The sequence below is a fragment of the Bufo bufo genome, chromosome 5 (genome assembly GCF_905171765.1).
Source record: "Bufo bufo chromosome 5, aBufBuf1.1, whole genome shotgun sequence".
Classification (NCBI taxonomy): Eukaryota; Metazoa; Chordata; class Amphibia; order Anura; family Bufonidae; genus Bufo; species Bufo bufo.
The window spans coordinates 323,944,333-323,966,100 of NC_053393.1; the positions used below are offsets into that span (position 1 = coordinate 323,944,333).

The 21,768-nt window shown below is 45.7% G+C and overlaps 1 non-coding gene across 1 annotated transcript; it reads left to right on the forward strand.

The window, feature by feature from the left end:
• Positions 1 to 7,274: 7,274 nt before the first annotated feature.
• On the forward strand, positions 7,275 to 7,397 carry LOC121003001. Its single transcript, XR_005779398.1, has one exon. It is a non-coding gene; the product is annotated as a U6atac minor spliceosomal RNA (small nuclear RNA).
• Positions 7,398 to 21,768: the final 14,371 nt, after the last annotated feature.

Here is a 21,768-nt window from a genome sequence, read left to right on the forward strand (position 1 = left end):
CCATCAGTCTTTCACCTCATCCCCTTGCAAATCAGCCAAGCAGTCTGAGCCCCAAGTCATGCAGCAGTCTCTTCTGCTTTTTAATGACTCTGCTAGCAGGGTTTCCTAGGGCCATCCACCTAGCCCTGCCCCAGAAGTGGAAGAGATTGAGTGCACCGATGCGCAACCACTTATGTTTCAAGATGAGTACATGTGAGGACCATCGCAGCACGTCTCGGATGATGACGAAACACAGATGCCAACTGCTGGAGCTTTTGAAAGTGTGCAGACCGACAAGGAGGGCAGGGGTGAAGACTGGGTGGAAGATGATGTGGAGGACGATGAGGTCCTCGACCCCACATGGAATCAAGGTCATGGGAGTAACCTGTGTAGTTCGGAGGAAGAGGCGGTGGTTGCACAGAGCCACCAGCACAATAGAAGAGGGAGCAGGGTGCATAAGCGGAGTGGCCGTCCCCTAGACATTACGCCTGCTTCTGCCGACCGCAGCAAGGGACCGAGCACACCAAAGCCAGCTCCAAGGAGGTCCCTGGCGTGGCAGTTCTTCAGACAATGTGCTGACGACAAGACACGAGTGGTTTGCACGCTGTGCAATCAGAGCCTGAAGCGAGGCATAAACATTCTTAACCTGAGCACAACCTGCATGACCAGGCATTTAAGTGCAAAGCACGAGCTGTATTGGAATAGACACCTCAAAAACCAAGAAAGGTCTCTGGCTCCTCCTGCTTCCTCTTCTGCTGCAGTCTTGGCCTCTTCATCCACCTCTGGAGTGACAGTGCCACCTGCCACCCCGCAAACAGAGGATCTGCCAGCAACACCACCATCTGGGTCACCAAGCATCTCCACAATGTCCCACGGAAGCGTTCAGCTATCCATCTCCAAAACACTGGAGCGGAAGAGGAAGTACCCCCCTACCCACCCGCAATCCCTGGCCCTGAATGCCAGCATTTCAAAATTACTGGCATTTGAAATGCTGTCATTCCGTCTGGTGGAGACAGAGAGTTTTAAAAGCCTTATGGCGGTGGCTGTCCCACAGTACGTCATGCCCAGCCGCAACTACTTTTCCAGGCATGCCATCCCTTCCCTGCACAACCAAGTGGGGGACAAAATCAGGTGTGCACTGCACAACACTATCTGTGGCAAGGTAAACCTCACTACGGATAAGTGGACCAGTAAGCACGGTCAGGGACGTTATATCTCCATAAAAGCACACTGGGTAAATGCAGTGGCGGCTGGGCCTGAGGCGGATAGCAGTTTGGCGCATGTCCTTCCACCACCGAGGATTTCAGGGCGCTTCAGTTTGCCTCCTGTTGCTTCCTCCTCCTACTTCGCTTCCTCATCCTCTACCGGCTCCTCATCCTGTCAGCGTAACAGTCTTCACCACCAACTTCAGCACACCCAGGGGTAAACGACAGCAGGCAGTTTTAAAACTTATCTGTTTGGGGGACAAACCCCACACCGCGCAGGAGCTGTGTACGGGCCTTGAACGACAGACCGAAGAGTGGTTGGTGCCAGTGAGCCTCAAGCCTGGCCTGGTGGTGTGCAATAATGGGCGAAATCTTGTAGCAGCTCTGGGACTAGCTGGTTTAAGGCAAATCCCTTGCCTGGTGCATGTGCTGAATTTGGTGGTGCAGATTCCTTTAAAAATTACCCCGATATGTCAGAGCTGCTGCATAAAGTGCGGACCATCTGTGCGCGCTTTTCTGCATTCTCACCCTGCTGCTGCTCGCCTGTCAGCGCTGCAGCGTAACTTCAGCCTTCCCGCTCACCGCCTCATATGCGACGTCCCCACAAGGAGGAACTCCACCTTGCACATGCAGGCCAGACTGTGCGAGCAGCAGCAGGCGATAGTAGAGTTTCAGCTGCAGCACGCACGGTGAGTCGCTCTGCGGAACAGCACCACTTCACCACCAATGACTGGACCTCCGTGCGAGACCTGGTAAGCACCCAACTATATAAGGAGGGTGATTTGGGACTGATGGTCCCCCCTCCCCTTTCCCCCCTTAGGGCGTTTAGGGAGCTGGCCCCATTACATTAATGCTTAAGAAAGTGGTTGTTTAGGGCCATTAAGGGTTAATGCACTGGGGAGCCTTCTTATACAGGATGTGGGCGGTTCAGGGGATCCTGGAGATACATATACTCCCTCCCGATGCTGGCACTTCCTCTTGCCAGTGGAAGCAGATTGGTATGTACATACCCCTTTGCTCTGTCCACACCAGGAGTCCACAGGTGGTTCTGCCCTTTTGGCTGCTCCCTGGTGAGTTACATGAGGAGGGGAGGGTTAGCTGTGCTCTGTTAGAGCAGCCCGAGCTCTACCCTGCCATCCTCCTCCCCTGTGCCTGCTTCTAGGGCTTTGTGGAGCTGCTGCTACGGTACGCATGCGGCTCCAGCGCTTCAGCGAAGGTCCGGCGGTCTGCTCGCCGTTCCTCCTAACCCCCCAGACTCTTATTATCCCCCAGCTGCCCGCGTGTGTGCGCTGTGCGGCCGTATCTTTCGACCCATCCTGGAGATGTCTGTGGTGCTGCGCTGTGGCTCCCCCCCCCCTTCCAGCTTCTGTTCCATGACGTTAGGGCTAAGCATGTCGGGCGGGATTGTTGGTCTCTCCGGTAATGTAGGGCAATATGGGGTCCTCACCCCTCCTCCTGCTGCTTTGGACGGGCTCCTTTTGCTCCCATTGCGCTAGGTCGCTTTGCCTAGCCACGCCCCCTTCCCCTGCAGCGTTTACCAGGTCCCGTACCGGGCACTGCTGGGCAGGCGAGTTTTTATATGTGGTGCTTGTTGTAGCTCCCCCCAGTCTCCTGTCCAGTATTATAGATTAACCCCTTGTGCTTGCCATGTCTGATTGTGGTGCACCGGTGCCTATGGGCTTTTGAGGGGTATTCCTACTGTCTCGGCTTTGCGAGCAGAGCCCCTTCCGTACAATGAAACTCTCTGGGTCTTATTTGTAGTCCATTATGGCGACAACCCCACTCCCCCTTCCTCCCCTTCACGCAGGCGCAGGCAGTGGCGTATCCAAGCTATGGCAGCCATGGCTAGTGCCATAGGCGCCAAGCGGGGGGGGCGACCAGGGCCGATCCTACACGGGGTGCAGTGGGTGCCCGGGCCCCGCACCCCAGCGCTGCGGCCCTGGTGACAAGTGGGGGCGGCCGCGGCCGGCGGCAGGGCAGAGCAGGAGATGAGCGCCTCCATTGCGGAAGCGCTCATCTCCATAGTCATCTGTATTGCCGTCCTCAGGACGGCAATACAGATGCCTGTCTGTGCTGCGGCAGAGGAGGGAGAGGTGTGTCCCCTCCTGTTCCTCTGATAGGCTGCCGGCTTAGTGCTGGCAGCCTATCAGAGGCCGGTGATGGCGCGATGACGTCATCGCGTCGCCTGAGCCGTATAGCGAGGGACACACAGACGGAAGAGGTGGCCTGCATCGCATCGCATTGCTGGAGGTAAGTATAAGTGTATTATTTTTTTTAATTTTTTTATATAGGTACAATACTGGGCTGGCACATGATAAGGGGGGCTACTGGGCTGGCACATAAGGGGGGCTACTGGGCTGGCACATAAGGGGGGACTACTGGGCTGGGCTGGCACATGATAAGGGGGGCTACTGGGCTGGCACATGATAAGGGGGGACTACTGGGCTGGCACATGATAAGGGGGGACTACTGGGCTGGCACATGATAAGGGGGGGCTCTGGCTACTGGCACATGATGGTGGGGGGGCTCTTATTACTGGCACATGATTGGGGGCATCTATGGGGGCACATCTTACTGCAGATTATTGGGGGGCACTATAGGGGCATCTACTGAGGCTAAAAAAGAAGATATTTTATATGGGGGCTCTGTATAGGGGCATTTTATACTGGGACACATTATGGTGGGTACTATGGGGAAGGGGGGGGGCACTATGGGGGTCATCTACGGGGGCACTGAGAAGGGGTATTTTATATTGGCACATTATGGGAACATTAGCTCAACTGGGGGCATTACAAATGTTTTGCATATTATAAGGAGAATTATTACTACTGGGGGGGCATTATGGTGGGCTTTATTACTCCCCCATGGTATGACCCCCTAGTAGCAGCACCAGCCTCTCCCTGCTCTGCTATCCCTCTGCCCTTTCTCCAAATCCTTATTATGAAATCTTTCTCATTAGGTTAAAGCACAACATCAGCTCCGCCGAGCCCCGGCCAAAGTGTTGAAGTGGCGTCCGAGATCCCCAAGGGCCAAGTCAAGTAACTGTAAGTTTTTATGGGGGTTCTACAAAAGAGCTATCGTGTTTTTTTTTTTGTTAAGGTTATCTGAAAGATGGGTTTAAAATATTTTGACAGGGGCGCAGTTTCAGTGCTTGCCATAGGCGCCATTTTCACTAGATACGCCTCTGGGCGCAGGTGCGGTTTTTTCTTCCCTTAGGTTGCCAGGAGGCATGGCCGTAATGGATTCCGCATGCGCCAGTCCCGTCGCCGTTCCTAGGTTTCCAGGAGAAATGGGCGCTCCAGGTCCTCAGGTGGCGCTTACCATCGTCTTTAGGACGGAATGTCAGGCGCATCGGAGGAGTCTGGTTATACAAACACCGTACGAGGCTGTTGCCTGACCGTCACTCCAGGGCTCGGCCTGGTCGCTGCAGCCCGTGCCCGCTCCTTGGGAGGTGCCGTCCCTCTCTGTGACTAGTGAGTCCTGCGGGGAGGGTGGTTCTTGTGCAGAATTAGAATCACTGGGAGAGACGGTGTCCCTGCTTAATAGAAAAAAAAATAATAAAAAATAGATAAACAACGATCTTGATAGTTTCAGTGGCCCAGTGGCTTCAGGGTGGGTTTACAGAGCCTGTAAGTTACCCACGCATATTTTTCTTGGAGATTGGGCAACTCAGGTGCAGCCCTGAGCAACGGGATATCATTAGCATATATATAGAGGTTTCCTCTGTTTATACGTTCAGTAAAAAAAAAAAAAAAAATTAATAACCAAATTCATATATTATAGGGTTCTTGGGTTCATAACCCCTATCAGTCTTTAAAAAAGAAAAAAAAAATATTAAATTTCATTAAAATGAACAAATAAATGGATAACAAAGGGATTATAAATTTTTTTTATAAATAATGGAACTGAGTATATATATGTATTAAATTTTTTTTTTTAATGAAACATGATTAAAAAGAATAAAATTATACTAATAATAATTAATTAATAATAAATAACTTATTTAACAAAGTAATTTTATAGGTGATAAAAAAAATAAAAAAATTGGAATATATATATATTACAATAAATGTAAAAAATAAAAATAAAAAATAAAAATAAATATAAAAATACATATATAAATAAATACACAGGTTTGATCTATATATAAATTTTTACAATAAATGTAAAAAATAAAAATAAAAAATAAAAATAAATATAAAAATACATATATAAATAAATACACAGGTTTGATCTATATATAAATTAATTACGTATGTTGATATCCTCCTGCGTGAGAAGCCTTGCTTCTATCCTGTGTCTTGTTTATTGGCTGGCCTTTTGTGCGGTTGTTTTTCGGTATAGTTCAGTCCCGCCAGGTGTTCTCCCAATTTCCCTTTCAGCTTATATACAGCTCTCATAGCTGTGTGGGTAAATGCCATGCCTCTGATGTAAAAGGTCGTGAGTTCGAATCCCAGGAGAAACTTAGGATTTTAGTAGTTTCCTTCCGTTCATAATTAAAAAAAAATAATTAAAAATAAAAACTTTTTATGCTGCAGTCGAGTTCGGTTTTGTTTTGTTTTTCTATGGAAATAAAAAAAAATATATACAGTACAGACCAAAAGTTTGGACACACCTTCTTATTCAAAGAGTTTTCTTTATTTTCATGACTATGAAGGCATCAAAACTATGAATTAACACATGTGTAAAACAACTGAAAATATGTCATATTCTAGGTTCTTCAAAGTAGCCACCTTTTGCTTTGATTACTGCTCTGCACACTCTTGGCATTCTCTTGATGAGGTTCAAGAGGTAGTCCCCTGAAATGGTCTTCCAACAGTCTTGAAGGAGTTCCCAGAGATGCTTAGCACTTGGCCCTTTTGCCTTCACTCTGCGGTCCAGCTCACCCCAAACCATCTCGATTGGGTTCAGGTCCGGTGACTGTGGAGGCCAGGTCATCTGGCACAGCACCCCATTACTCTCCTTCATGGTCAAATAGCCCTTACTTTCAAAGTTTTCCCAATTTTTCGGCTGACTGACTGACCTTCATTTCTTAAAGTAATGATGGCCACTCGTTTTTCTTTACTTAGCTGCTTTTTTCTTGCCATAATACAAATTCTAACAGTCTATTCAGTAGGACTATCAGCTGTGTATCCACCTGACTTCTCCTCAACGCAACTGATGGTCCCAACCCCATTTATAAGGCAAGAAATCCCACTTATTAAACCTGACAGGGCACACCTGAGAAGTGAAAACCATTTCAGGGGACTACCTCTTGAAGCTCATCAAGAGAATGCCAAGAGTGTGCAAAGCAGTAATCAAAGCAAAAGGTGGCTACTTTGAAGAACCTAGAATATGACATATTTTCAGTTGTTTCACACTTGTTTGTTATGTATATAATTCCACATGTGTTAATTCATAGTTTTGATGCCTTCAGTGTGAATCTACAATTTTCATAGTCATGAAAATAAAGAAAACTCTTTGAATGAGAAGGTGTGTCCAAACTTTTGGTCTGTACTGTATATATATATAAATAAATATATAAATAAAAAATATTTGTATTTCTTTCTAGATATATGTATGATGCACATTGGGAGTATGAGAGCGGTATATTTGGGTGATTTCCGGTTGAAAGTAGTACTCCATGTTAAGTTCCTGCTTGTGTCAAGTTACTAGTTTAGGGGTAGTGTCATCGCCTCCTGATCAGTGGGCCTGGAGCTCACATCACCTTATCTACATGGGAAGAGGTATAAAAAAAATGAAAAATAAACACTATTTGGGCTTCCAAGAATAATATGATGTTCTTAGTATATATTTACGGGGGGAGGCGCAGTAGTAGTAATCCCTCTACATTCGCTCTATTCCTTGGGGTTTGTTGGACACATTCGGGTTTTCTTATTATGTTTGTACGTGTCAACCACTGAATGGTCCTCCTCTAGGTCTTCACAGGTCAGCATGGTAATCCTCTAAGCATCTTCTACATGACTCGTTTCACTGTACGGTTTGGTCTGGATGTCCGAACGGTCTAAGTCACTGAGTTCAGGCCGTTTCTGGATGCATGGGTTTGTATCCCACTCTGGGCAGCGGTGATTGGGATGCATCAGTTTCTTTGGGTTGGTTGACAGAAGGGAGCTTAGCACCCCCCCCTTCCCCTTGTCAAGGATGGACTAGGATGCACAGCCTTTACAACACATATATGCCACCTACCTTGTGGTATCTCTACAAAAGTTTTATAGGCGATTCGGGTATAGTTTGGGGTTTCGTGGCATAGTCTGCAGCTGTAGGTCTGTGATTTTGCAGCTTGCTTTCCTGCAGTGTTCTTGGGTTGGGAATCTCTCACCCAATATAAATACATAAATGAATGACTGTATGTAATGAATAATTAAAAAAATATATATATAATGATAATAATTATTATTATTTCGGTTGTTATTTCAGTTGGGGTAAGGAATATTAGTACTCTTGAGTTGGGGGTCCGTCATTCATGATGATTTGGTAAAATATTGGGCGGGTACCTTCCCTCCGCCTGGGTTGGTTTGGTAGGTAAGGTTCGTTGATATTTGTTTTATCTCCACATATGGTGGGCTCTAATTTTACATTAGGATGGTTTCCTCTTTGATTTTGTGGTGTTCCTTTATGTATAAAATTTTTATAAAAATAATAATAATAATAATTCTACATGTCCATGTAGCTATATATTAATAGTAATGGTATATGTATATAACAGTGTTTTATTAGTGATATCTATTTTGGACCTAATTTTATGATCCTCTTCGTGGGTTGAGTTTTGGGCTAATTGTTTTTTCTTTTAGGTCCTGGGCTTTCAGCGTGTTGATGGTGACCTTTCATATATCTCCAGTGCAGCGAGGATCGCATGCTCAGGGGGCACTCCTGGTTTTCGAGAGGTGAAGTCTTTGGACAGGGATCCAGGAATTCAGGTGTTCACAACTTGTTCCGGAAGTGGTTGATATAGCTTTGCACCCGGGGTGCAATTATGCTGCTGCCCCTGGGTCATCCGGGAGCTCAGGACCTTATGTGTCCTGACATTCTAGTTGGGGGGGTTGGTGTCATTTCCTGAGTTGGTCGTTTTGGTCATACGGGGGAAGGGTTAGTTATACTATACGATGGTTTAGTACAATGGGTGGTAGTCCGGTGCCGTTATCGGGAAGATGCAGCGATATAGTGTACTGGTTACAGTTTTCTGAATCAACAACCCCTATCTAATTGGTTATAACCTGTATTATTATTACCTTCCGGAAGTACATACAGGCCCCGCTGGAAGTCTTTTTGTGGACTTATCATCTCCACCTCTGCAGTCAGAGAGTTCCTTAGTTAGCTCACTGTTCTTACAGTTGAGAATCCTCTTCTATGTTTGTTTATAAACCTTATTTCTTCCAGATCAGAGGAAGTTTCATGGTTAGTCTTTGTCCTGGGGATAAATAGATGGGGGAGTTGTCTTTGGATGTTTTTTTGTTATTATTGGCAATAAAAGTAAAAAACAAAAACAAAAAAAAACATAGTTATTAGACCTCCTCAATTTTTCTAAAGTGAATAACCTTAATTTTGATAATCTTTCAGGGTACTGTAGTTGCCCCATTCCAGTTATTACTTTAGTTGCCCTCTTCTGAACCCTCTCCAGCCCTGCTATGTCGGCCTTGTTCACGAGGGCACAGAACTGTACACAGTCCTCCATGTGTGGTCTGATGTGTAAGGTGGTAGGGCTATGTTCTCATCACAGGCATCTAGGCCTCCCGTTTGTCATGTGACCCATTATCTTATTGGCTTTGGTTTGATAAGGGGAACCGTTGGCATCTTCCGCTTGGATGTTAGTTGGGGCAATTCTTTTCGGCTTGTTGTAAGGGTTTCAACAGACTCGGCTCTGCTGGGTGGTGGTCAGAGCCCCGTTTGGAGAACGGGTCTCCTTCGTGGCGGCATTTGAGTTCAGCAGAGATATGGTGGTGACATATGGCGTACTTGCCCGCTGGGAGTCCAGCGGTTGGCACATCGCTCTGATGATTACGGTTTAACTTGCCCGCTGGGAGTCTGGTGTTTGGCATATCGCTCCCATATTTGGTTTATTAAGGTTTTCCGCTTTAATAAAGAAGCTGTGGCCGATCACCACCCAGCAATAAAAGTGATACAGTTGTCAGTGTTTTTGTTATGGGTCAAGGTTGGGTAAAGGGGCCAGAGGTGAGTAAATGGTGGTCCCCTTCCCCTTCTTCCCTAGAAACCAGCAGTCTGGTAAGCACCCGACTGTATAAGGAGGGCGATTTGGGACTGATGGTCCCCCCTCCCCTTTCCCCCCTTAGGGTTTTTAGGGAGCTGGCCCCATTACATTAGTGCTTAAGAAGGTGGTTGTTTAGGACCATTAAGGGTTAATGCACTGTGGAGCCTTCTTAGACAGGATGTGGGTGGTTCAGGGGATCCTGGAGATACATATACTCCCTCCCGATGCTGGCACTTCATCTTGCCAGTGGAAGCAGATTGGCCCTCCCTCCCTCCCTCTGTGGTGATCCTTGGGAGGCAGATCAGGGTTTGGGGTTATGTTTGGCTATAGAGACTTGGTTATTCTGTTTTGTTTTTTCTATTCTTAAGATTCCACGCTGGGTGTCCAGCATTTTGAACATTGCTCCGAGATTACAGCTTTGGAGAAAGAAGAATTATGGTCAAGTTTATGAAGTCACAGCTGGCGGCATTTGAGTTCAGCAGAGATATGGTGGTGGCATATGGCGTACTTGCTCGCTGGGAGTCCAGCGGTTGGCACATCGCTCTAATGATTACGGTTTAACTTGCCCGCTGGGAGTCCAGCGTTTGGCATATCGCTCCGATATTTGGTTTATTAAGGTTTGCCGCTTTAATAAAGAAGCTGTGGCCGATCACCACCCAGCAATAAAAGTGATACAGTTGTCAGTGTTTTTGTTATGGGTCAAGGTTGGGTAAAGGGGCCAGAGGTGAGTAAATGGTGGTCCCCTTCCCCTTCTTCCCTAGAAACCAGCAGTCTGGTAAGCACCCGACTGTATAAGGAGGGCGATTTGGGACTGATGGTCCCCCCTCCCCTTTCCCCCCTTAGGGTTTTTAGGGAGCTGGCCCCATTACATTAGTGCTTAAGAAGGTGGTTGTTTAGGACCATTAAGGGTTAATGCACTGTGGAGCCTTCTTAGACAGGATGTGGGTGGTTCAGGGGATCCTGGAGATACATATACTCCCTCCCGATGCTGGCACTTCATCTTGCCAGTGGAAGCAGATTGGCCCTCCCTCCCTCCCTCTGTGGTGATCCTTGGGAGGCAGATCAGGGTTTGGGGTTATGTTTGGCTATAGAGACTTGGTTATTCTGTTTTGTTTTTTCTATTCTTAAGATTCCACGCTGGGTGTCCAGCATTTTGAACATTGCTCCGAGATTACAGCTTTGGAGAAAGAAGAATTATGGTCAAGTTTATGAAGTCACAGCTGGCGGCATTTGAGTTCAGCAGAGATATGGTGGTGGCATATGGCGTACTTGCCCGCTGGGAGTCCAGCGGTTGGCACATCGCTCTAATGATTACGGTTTAACTTGCCCGCTGGGAGTCCAGCGTTTGGCATATCGCTCCGATATTTGGTTTATTAAGGTTTGCCGCTTTAATAAAGAAGCTGTGGCCGATCACCACCCAGCAATAAAAGTGATACAGTTGTCAGTGTTTTTGTTATGGGTCAAGGTTCGGTAAAGGGGCCAGAGGTGAGTAAATGGTGGTCCCCTTCCCCTTCTTCCCTAGATACCAACAGTCTGTGTTCGTTGTTGCGCTGTTTCGAGTACTCCACCAACATGGCCAGTGCTGATAACGCTGTTCTCAGCGTTACTATCCCACTTCTATGCCTCCTTGAAAAAATGCTGCTGGCGATGATGGAAGAGGATCTGGCACAGGAGGAGGAAGAGGGATCATTTCATAGGGTTTCCGGCCAGTCATTCACAAGTGGCTCCTGAGGGTGGGTTCCTGTACCCACAAACGCCAGGTACACAATTGTCCAGCCAGGGCACAGTTCTGGAGGATGAGGAGGTGGAGGATGAGGAGGAGGAGATGGAGGAGGAGGAACCATGTTCACAGCAGGGTGGCACTCAGACCAGCTCATGGCCATCACTGGTGCGTGGCTGGGGGGATACAGAGGACACAGACGATACACCTCCCACAGAGGACAGCTTTTCGTTGCCTCTGGGCAGCCTGGCACACATGAGTGATTACATGCTGCAATTTCTCTGCAACGACCGCCGAGTTGCCCACATTCTAACTTGTGCTGATTACTGGGTGGCCACGCTGCTGGATCCCCATTACGAGGACAACGTACCATCCTTAATTCCCTCACTGAAGTGTGATCGTAAGATGCGTGAGTACAAGCGCACGCTGGTAGACACGCTGCTGGTGGCATTCCCACCTGACAGCAGGGGCACATTGGAAGCACAAGGCGAAGGTAGAGCAGGAGGAAGCATTTCAACAACATGGTGGAGCAGTATGTGTGCACACGCCTACACGTACTGAATGACGGGTCTTGCCCCTTCAAATTCAGAGTCTCCAAATTGGGCACATAGCCTGAGCCTGCCCTTTACGCCTTGGAGGTGCTGGCCTGCCCTGCAGCAGTGTATTATCTGAACCGTGTGTTTAGTACGGCAGGGGGCATTATCACAGACAAGCGCAGCCGCCTGTCCTCAGCCAATATGGATAAGCTCACGTTCATTAAAATGAACCAGGCATGGATCCCACAGGACTTGTCTGTACCTTGTGCAGAATAGACATGTACACCGGCCTTAACCAGCCATTGTTATACTACAGGGCAATTTCTCATTCTTGTATTTTGGATATTTTACACTCTTTTGGAGTGTACCCTATTTAAAAAATTTAAAAATTTAAACCAAAAACCAGTGTTGGCTACCTCATCCTCCTCCACAGCCACTTCCGCCTACACCGCTACGTCCACCGCCTCCTCAAACTCCTACTCCATATGGACCTCCACTTCATAAATAAAGTTTTTTGTTGTTTTTTTTGTACGTATTTTATTTTATGTAATTTCACTAATTTGTCTGTTACATTTTCTGGTGAATTTCACCAATTTTTGGGTGTGATATACCACTGCTCTACCTAGTAGACAGATTTTAAAAAATCACTAATTTGTCTGTTACATTTTCAGGAGAAATTCACCAATTTTTGGGTGTGATATATCACTGCTATACCTAGTAGACACGTAAAAAAAAAATCACTAATTTGTCTTACATTTTCGGGTGAAATTCACCAATTTTTGGGTGTGATATACCATGGCTCTACCTAGTAGACTGTTTTTGGCACCATCCTGGAGGAGACACAGCATGGGTAATTGTTCTATGTCCTTGGATTGTATATGACATGTTTGCATTTGCACTTTATCCTCCAATATATCATACAGATGGACTGATTTATGGACATGTATCTGCTGTGTTTATCCTCCAGTGGTGTCGTCTTTTCTTTTCTCCTGCATCATACTCTTTTTTAATCATGTTTGTAAATATATGTAATTTTGCAATAAAGTAATAATACATCATAAGCTGCCTGGCAGTCTTTGTAGGTTCTGTATTGTGGTAGTTTGCCATAGGCTTATGCCAGCTAATTACTCTTTAAGAAACAATTCCCTGGTTGGGGTATATATTGTTTTTTTTTGTTTTCACTGCTATTCCTAGTAGACAGGTAAAAAAAAAATCACTAATTTGTCTGTTACATTTTCGGGTGAAATTCACCAATTTTTGGGTGTGATATACCACTGCTATACCTAGTAGACAGGTAAAAAAAAATAAAAAAAATAAAAAAAATTGTCTGTTACATTTTCAGGTGAAATTCACCAATTTTTGGGTGTGATATACCACTGCTATACCTAGTAGACAGGTAAAAAATAAAATAAAATTGTCTGTTACATTTTCAGGTGAAATTCACAAATTTTTGGGTGTGATATACCACTGCTATACCTAGTAGACAGATGTGAGGCCTACCCTGTATTTCTTTCATGTGAAATAACCAGTGCAACTCTGCATTTACACAGTTGGTTGCCAAAAAACACTGTACTATTGCCCCAGAGCAGTTTTGCGTACAACGCATTATTACCTATTTTCTAATTAAGCAGTGAAATACTGAATTTCTACAGTTGTTTGCAATAAACACTGGTTTTGGCCTGCATAGCAGTTCTGAGGCCTACCCTGTATTTCTTTCATGTGAACTAACCAGTGCAACTCTGCATTTACACAGATGGTTTCCAAAAAACACTATACTATTGCCCCAGAGCACTTTTGCGTATAACGCAGTATTACCTATTTGATAATTAAGCAGTGAAAAACTAAATTTCTACAGTTTGCAATAAACACTGGTTTTGGCCTATATAGTTGATCTGAGACCTACCCTGTATTTATTTCATGTGAAATAACAAGTGGAACGCCGCAATTACAGAGTTGGTTGCCAAAAAACACTGTACTATTGTCCCAGAGCACTTTTGCGTACAACGCAGTATTACCTATTTGATAATTAAGCAGTGAAAAACTGTATTTCTACAGTTGTTTGCAATAAACACTGGTTTTGGCCTACATAGCAGATGTGAGGCCTACCCTGTATTTCTTTCATGTGAACTAACCAGTGGAACTCTGCATTTATGCTGTTGGTTGGCAAAAAACACTCTACTATTGCCCCAGAGCACTTTTGCGTACAACGCAGTAATACCTATTTGATAATTAAGCAGTGAAAATCAGCATTTCTACAGTTGTTTGCAATAAACACTGGTTTTGGCCTATATAGCTGATCTAAAGGCCTACCCTGTATTTCTTTCATGTGAAGTAACCAGTGAAACTCTGCATTTACACAGTTTGTTGCCTAAAAACACTGTACTATTGCCCCAGAGCACTTTGGCGTACAACGCAGTATTACCTATGTTATGATTAAGCAGTGTAAAACTGCATTTCTACAGTTGTTTGCAATAAACACTGGTTTTGGCCTATATAGCTGTTCTGATGTGAAGTAACCAGTAAAACTCCGCATTTACACAGTTGGTTGCTAAAAAACACTGTACAGTCGTGGCCAAAAGTTTTGACAATTACATAAATATTGGAAATTGGAAAAGTTGCTGCTTAAGTTTTTATAATAGCAATTTGCATATACTCCAGATGATCAGACAAATTGCATAGTCCTTCTTTGCCATGAAAATTAACTTAATCCCAAAAAAACCTTTCCACTGCATTTCATTGCTGTCATTAAAGGACCTGATGAGATCATTTCAGTAATCGTCTTGTTAACTCAGGTGAGAATGTTGACGAGCACAAGGCTGGAGATCATTATGTCAGGCTGATTGGGTTAAAATGGCAGACTTGACATGTTAAAAGGAGGGTGATGCTTGAAATCATTGTTCTTCCATTGTTAACCATGGTGACCTGCAAAGAAACGCGTGCAGCCATCATTGCGTCGCATAAAAATGGCTTCACAGGCAAGGATATTGTGGCTACTAAGATTGCACCTCAATCAACAATTTATAGGATCATCAAGAACTTCAAGGAAAGAGGTTCAATTCTTGTTAAGAAGGCTTCAGGGTGTCCAAGAAAGTCCAGCAAGCGCCAGGATCGTCTCCTGAAGAGGATTCAGCTGCGGGATCGGAGTGCCACCAGTGCAGAGCTTGCTCAGGAATGGCAGCAGGCAGGTGTGAGCGCATCTGCACGCACAGTGAGGTGAAGACTTTTGGAAGATGGCCTGGTGTCAAGAAGGGCAGCAAAGAAGCCACTTCTCTCCAAAAAAACATCAGGGACAGATTGATCTTCTGCAGAAAGTATGGTGAATGGACTGCTGAGGACTGGGGCAAAGTCATATTCTCCGATGAAGCCTCTTTCCGATTGTTTGGGGCATCTGTAAAAAGGCTTGTCCGGGGAAGAAAAGGTGAGCTCTACCATCAGTCCTGTGTCATGCCAACAGTAAAGCATCTTGAGACCATTCATGTGTGGGGTTGCTTCTCATCCAAGGGAGTGGGCTCACTCACAATTTTGCCCAAAAACACAGCCATGAATAAAGAATGGTACCAAAACACCCTCCAACAGCAACTTCTTCCAACAATCCAACAACAGTTTGGTGAAGAACAATGCATTTTCCAGCACGATGGAGCACCGTGCCATAAGGCAAAAGTGATAACTAAGTGGCTCGGGGACCAAAACGTTGACATTTTGGGTCCATGGCCTGGAAACTCCCCAGATCTTAATCCCATTGAGAACTTGTGGTCAATCCTCAAGAGACGGGTGGACAAACAAAAACCCACTAATTCTGACAAACTCCAAGAAGTGATTATGAAAGAATGGGTTGCTATCAGTCAGGAATTGGCCCAGAAGTTGATTGAGAGCATGCCCAGTCGAATTGCAGAGGTCCTGAAAAAAAAGGGCCAACACTGCAAATACTGACTCTTTGCATAAATGTCATGTAATTGTCGATAAAAGCCTTTGAAATGTATGAAGTGCGTGTAATTATATTTCATTACATCACAGAAACAACTGAAACAAAGATCTAAAAGCAGTTTAGCAGCAAACTTTGTGAAAACTAATATTTGTGTCATTCTCAAAACTTTTGGCCACGACTGTACTATTGCCCCAGAGCACTTTTGCGTACAACGCAGTATTACCTATTTAAAAATTAAGCAGTGAAAAACTGCATTTATACAGTTGTTTGCAATAAACACTGGTTTTGGCCTATATAGCAGATGTGAGGCCTACCCTGTATTTCTCTCATGTGAAGTAACTAGTAGAACTCCGCATTTACACAGTTGGTTGCAAAAAAAAAACTGTACTATTGCCTAGAGCACTTTTGCGTACAACGCAGTATTACCTATTTTATAATTAAGCAGTGAAAAACTGCATTTCTGCAGGTGTTTGCAATAAACACTGATTTTGGCCTATATAGCAGATGTGAGGCCTACCCTGTATTTCTTTCATGTGAAGTAACCAGTGGAACTCCACATTTACACAGTTGGTTGCCAAAAAACACTGTACTATCACCCCAGAGCACTTTTGCGTACAACGCAGTATTACCAATTTTATAATTAAGCAGTTAAAAACTGCATTTCTACAGTTGTTTGCAATAAACACTGTTTTTTGGCCTATAAAGCAGATGTGAGGCCTACCCTGTATTTCTTTCATGTGAAGTAACCAGTGCAACTCTGCATTTACACAGATGGTTTCCAAAAAACACTATACTATTGTCCCAGAGCACTTTTGCGTACAACGCAGTATTACCTATTTGATAATTAAGCAGTGAAAAACTAAATTTTTACAGTTTGCAATAAACACTGGTTTTGGCCTATATAGTTGATCTGAGGCCTAACGTGTATTTCTTTCATGTGAAGTAACTAGTAGAACGCCACATTTACAGAGTTGGTTGCCAAAAAACACTGTACTATTGCCCCAGAGCACTTTTGCGTACAACGCAGTATTACCTATTTGATAATTAAGCAGTGAAATACTGAATTTTTACAGTTGTTTGCAATAAACACTGGTTTCGGCCTATATAGCTGATCTGAGGCCTACCCTGTATTTCTTTCACGTGAAGTAACAAGTGGAACTCCGCATTTACAGAGTTGGTTGCCAAAAAATACTGTACTATTGCCCCAGAGCACTTTTGCGTACAACGCAGTATTATCTATTTGATAATTAAGCAGTGAAAAACTCAATTTCTACAGTTGTTTGCAATAAACACTGGTTTTGGCCTATATAGCAGATGTGAGGCCTACCCTGTATTTATTTCATGTGAAGTAACCAGTGAAACTCCGCATTTACACAGTTGGTTGCCAAAAAAAGCTGTACTATTGCCCCAGAGCACTTTTGCGTACAACGCAGTAATACCTATTTGATAATTAAGCAGTGAAAATCAGCATTTCTACAGTTGTTTGCAATAAACACTGGTTTTGGCCTATATAGCTGATCTAAGGCCTACCTTGTATTTTTTTCATGTGAAGTAACCAGTGAAACTCCGCATTTACACAGTTCGTTGACTGAAAACACTGTACTATTGCCCCAGAGCACTTTTGCGTACAACGCAGTATTACGTATTTTATTATTAAGCAGTGCAAAACTGCATTTCTACAGTTGTTTGCAATAAACATGGGTTTTGGCCTATATAGCTGTTCTGAGGCCTACCCTGTATTTCTTTCATGTGAAGTAACCAGTGAAACTCCGCATTTACACAGTTGGTTGCCAAAAAACACTGTACTATTGCCCCAGAGCACTTTTGCGTACAACGCAGTATTACCTATATAAAAATTAAGCAGTGAAAAACTGCATTTCTACAGGTGTTTGCAATAAACACTGATTTTGGCCTATATAGCAGATGTGAGGCCTACCCTGTATTTCTTTCATGTGAAGTAACCAGTGGAAATCCACATTTACACAGTTGGTTGCCAAAAAACACTGTACTATCACCCCAGAGCCCTTTTGCGTACAACGCAGTATTACCTATTTTATAATTCAGCAGTGAAAAACTGCATTTCTACAGTTGTTTGCAATAAACACTGGTTTCGGCCTACATAGCAGATCTGAGGCCTACCGTGTATTTCTTTCATGTGAAGTAACCAGTGGAACTCTGCATTTACACAGTTGGTTGACAAAAAACACTGTACTATTGCCCCAGAGCACTTTTGCGTACAACGCAGTATTACCTATTTTATAATTAAGCAGTGAAATACGGCATTTCTACAGTTGTTTGCAATAAACACTAGTTTTTGGCCTACATAGCAGATCTGAGGCCTACCCTGTATTTCTTTCATGTGAAGTAACCAGTGAAACTCCACATTTACACAGTTGGCTGCCAAAAAAACACTGTACTATTGCCCCAGAGCACTTTTGCGTACAAACGCAGTATTACCTATTTGATAATTAAGCAGTGAAAAACTGAATTTCTACAGTTTGCAATAAACACTGGTTTTGGCCTATATAGCTGATCTGAGGCCTACCTTGCATTTCTTTCATGTGAAGTAACCAGTGAAACTCCACATTTACACAGTTGGCTGCCAAAAAACACTGTACTATTGCCCCAGAGCAGTTTTGCGTACAACGCAGCATTAGCTATTTTAGAATTTACCTGTGAAATACTGCATTTCTACAGTTGTTTGCAATAAACACTGGTTTTGTGCTAGATAAACCGTTATCTTCTGTAGTTAAATTGTTGGTTTTAAAATTCAATTTTTTGGTGATAGTGAAGTAATTGTATTCAATTGCTCTGTTACACTGTTGTGTGACCTAAAGAAATGTAATCTGTTTATGAGACGGGCACTGCCTTACAGTTAAGGAAATTAATTGTTGACTATTGGCAGTTTAATTGACACCTGGTGGGTGAACGCAAATAATGAGGAGAACATCAATTAAGGGACGTGGACATAACACTGCAGGTTCTGGCGCATAGTCGCACCTGAGGAAGGTGTTTCACTTGGACGTGTAGCTGGCGCAGAACCGCCACGTCCTCTACCTGCAACAGGAGCTCCACCTAGACCCCACATGGAATGAAGGTCATGCCAGTGACTTTCATAGTTCGGAGGAAGAGGCAGTGGTCGCACCAAGCCAACAGCACAGCAAAAGAGGGAGCAGGGTGCAAAAGCAGAGCTGCCGTCTCGAAGACAGTACGCCTGCTACTGCCCACCGCACCCAGGGACCGAGCACACCAAAGCCAGCTCCAAGGAGTTCCCTAGCATGGCAGTTCTTCACACAATGTGCTGACGACAAGACCCGAGTGGTTTGCACGCTGTGCCATCAGAGCCTGAAGTGAGTCAATAACATTCTGGACCTGGGCAAAACCTGCATGAACAGGCATCTACATGCGAAACACAAGCTGCAGTGGAGTAAGCACCTTAAAAACCAAGAAAGGGCTCAGGCCCCTCCTGCTCCCTCTTCTGCTGCTGTCTCGGCCTCTTCCTCCAGCTCTGGAGTAACATTGTCACCTGCCTCCCAGCAAACAGAGGATATGCCACCAACACCACCACCTCCGTCACCATGTCACATGGAAGCGTTCAGCTCTCCATCTCCCAAACCCTGGTGAGAAAGTGGAAGTACCCACCCTTGATCCCTGGCCCTGAATGCCAGCATTTCTAAACTACTGGCCTTTGAAATGCTGTCATTCCGTCTGGTGGAGACGGACTGTTTCAGACCGCTGATTATGGTTGCTGTCCCACAGTACGTCGCTCCCAGCAGCCACTACTTCTCCAGGCGAGCCGTCCCTTCCCATCACAACCAAGTGGCGGATAAAATCAAGTGTGCACTGCGCAACGCCATCTGTGGCAAGGTCCACCTAACCACAGATACGTGGACCAGTAAGCACAGGCAGGGACGCTATAACTCCCTAACTGCACACTGGGTAAATGTAGTGGCGGCTGGGCCCCAGATGGATAGCGGTTTGGCGCATGTCCTTCCACCACCAAGGATCGAAAGGCATTATTCTTTGCCTCCTGTTGCCTCCTCCTACTCGGATTTCTCCTCCTCTTCTACCACCTCCTCATCCGGTCAGCGAAAGACCTTCACCACCTACTTCCTCACAGCCAGAGGTAAAGGTCAGTAGGTGGTTCTAAAACTTATGTGTTTGGGGGGAAAAAACCCACACCGTGCCAGTGGTTGCTGCCAGTGAGCCTTAAAGGGAGTCTGTCATCACAGTTTCACCTTTTTAACCCTTCCCATAGCTTTCCAGCAGCATTACAGTTGATAAAAACGTTACCTTTATAAGCAATCGTGGACTTAAAAAACTGGCAAAAATCATCTTAGTAGGATATGCAAATGAGGACTCGCAAGTGCCCAGGGGCGGCGTCAACCTCGTAGGTAAACAGGCAGCCCTGCCTTATCGTCGCTTCCCCCCGCCCAGTCTTTCCCTCTGCCCGCCCATCCTTTCCCTCTGCCCTCCCATCTTCTTACTTCTTCTCTTGCCATTAGCCGGCGCATGCGCATTAATTACTGTAATGACGCACCAGGAATGGACATCGCAGTGCGCATGCGCCGGCCGACGGACTCAGCGCGCAGGCGCGGGATCTCGGCGAGAAAAGAAGTAAGAAGATGGGCAGGCAGAGGGAAAGACTGGGCGGAGGGAAGCGACGATAAGGCAGAGCTGCTTGGGCACCTACGAGGTTGACACCGCCCCTGGGCACTTGCGAGCCCTCATTTGCATATCCTACTAAGATGATTTTTGCCAGTTTTATAAGTCCACGATTGCTTATAAAGGTAACATTTTTATCAACTGTAATGCTGCTAGAAAGTTATGGGAAGGGTTAAAAAGGTGAAACTGTGATGACAGACTCCCTTTAAGCCCGGCCTGATGGTGTGCGATAATGGGCAGAATATCGTTGCAGCTCTGCAGAAATTCATTAACAACTACCCCGACATGTCAGAGCTGCTGCATAAAGTGTGGGTCGTCTGTGCGCGCTTTCGGCATTCTCATCCTGCTGCTGCTCGCCTGTCAGCGTAACTTCAGCCTTCCCGCTCCCCGCCTCATATGCAACGTGCCCACCAGGTGAACTCCACCTAGCATATGCTAGAGAGACTGCGCAAGCAGCAGCAGGCGATAGTGGAGTTTCAGCTGCAGCACGCACGGGTCAGTCGGCTGCAGAACAGCACCACTTCACCACCAATGAGTGGGCCTCCATGCGAGACCTGTGTGCCATGTTGCGCTGTTTCGAGTACTCCACCAACATGGCCACAATACCACTTCTATGTCTCCTTGAAAAAACACTTAGGGCGATAATCGAAGAGGATGTGGCACAGGAGGAGGAGGAGGGGTAATTTCAAAGGGTTTCAGGCCAATCATTTAGAAGTGGCTCAGAGGGTGGGTGTAATGACCGACGTAACGCACAGGGAGGAAAAAAGGGAAAGCCCTGCCCAAGGGAGAGGGAAAGGTGGTGACCCCTAACTCACCTTGCGGCTGGCACCTGACTGCCCTGACGTCCCTAGACGGGTTCCTCACCCGTGCGGCGATCACGTGCCTAAACCCTGGCTTTCCCTAAAATGAGCCCTAGATAGTAAACGGGCCGGTGGGATCGCTAGTCCGCACCACTATCACTAAGAGGGAAACACCAGGGAGAGGACAGACAAAACAGACAAACACATACACCCAGGTGGGCGACCACAATAAACCACAAAGGTCCAACAGGGATCCGGAGGGTAGCGTTCTGGACCAACTACCAGAGAACGCAGCAACACAGCTCCAGAAGGTCAGAATAGATGTCCAGGCAGGAAGCTCTATCTCTGGCAACCAGAGAAGTGTGAGAGAGGAATATAAGGAGATTTGGGAGTGCTGGACAAGGAACAGCTGAGGAGAAGGAGCTACGGATCCCTGAGTGAGCCAAAAGGGTTTGCAAAGCAAACCCAGAAAGCTACCATAAGGAAAACAGCCCTATCTTAAATAGAGCGTGCAGCCAACCGCTGCGACTTCCTGACCCCGGGTATAACGGAGTCAGGCGTGGTTCTCGATACCCTCATGACAGTACCCCCCTCTCTATGAGGGGCCTCCGGACACTCAGGACCAGGTCTCTCAGGATGAGAGGCATGAAAAACCCGAACTAGCCTGTCGGCGTTTACCTCAGACGCAGGAACCCACATTCTTTCCTCGGGACCATAACCTCTCCAATGCAC